This window comes from Nannospalax galili, unplaced genomic scaffold (genome assembly GCF_000622305.1).
Source record: "Nannospalax galili isolate Female #2095 unplaced genomic scaffold, S.galili_v1.0 scaffold238, whole genome shotgun sequence".
Lineage (NCBI taxonomy): Eukaryota > Metazoa > Chordata > Mammalia > Rodentia > Spalacidae > Nannospalax > Nannospalax galili.
Genome location: NW_008341888.1, coordinates 1269092 through 1270165, shown reverse-complemented (window position 1 = coordinate 1270165; position 1074 = coordinate 1269092).

Sequence of the window (1074 nt, the reverse complement as noted above, 5' to 3'; positions counted from 1 at the left end):
ACTTATCTATATTTATTCAAAAGAAAATGAAATATTTTTTTTGTTCCCATGTTACAGTGGGTTGTTTTTATTCTTGCTGTTTCTGTTCCAATATGACTTCTGGGATGTTCTTCTTTTCTTTTTTAAAAAATATATTTTATTATTATTTTATGTGTTTGAGTGTTTTGCCTGCATGTATGTATGTATACCTGTGTCATGAAAAGCCCACAGAGGCCAGAAGAGGGTGTCAGAACCCCTAGAACTGGAGTTACAGAGAAACTGGAATTAGAGATGGTTGTTAGACACTGTGTGGATGCTGGGAATCAAACCTGGGTCCTCTGGAAGAACAGCAAGTGTTCTTAACCTCTGAGCCATCTCTCCAGCCCCCTTTTTAAAATTTTTATTTATTTATTTATTTATTTATTATTTATTTATTTATTTTATGTGTATGAGTATTCTTTTTTTTGATGCAGTAATAAAAGCTGAATACAGACAAGTATCATATTCACTTTGATATATAAGCCTGTTCTTACCAAGCCCAGGTTAAAGTTATTTCCTCATACTAGTCCAGTGTAATTACATTAAGATAAATATCAGCCTGCAAGATGGCTTAGCAGGCACAAATGCTTGCTGCTAGGACTGATGACCTGAGTCGGATCCTCAGCACTCACAAGGAAGGAGAGAACTGACTCCACCAAATTGTCCTCTGACCTTCAAGGCATGCACACATGTGAGGGCAGACAGATAGGTGCGCACATCTGCGTGCGGGACACACACACGTAAATAGATGTAAAATAAAATTTAAGGTACATATTTCATAAAAAGCATCTTTGTGTATGGACTACATAAATTTGACACACTAAAAGCAACAAGTTTTTTTTTCCTATTTAGTTTTTATTCATAAACATAAACTTAACTCTGCAATCCAGCTAGACTTGGAGGGGAGTAAGGACGATATGGAACCCAAAGAACTACTACGTCAAGACATGGAGAGCACAAAGATTATGGGATACTGCAAGCAGATGGGGCAGAGGATGCTGTCCTGAGCTACAGAAGGAATGGTCTGGTGGTTAAGATGCACGCAAGTCAAAAGTA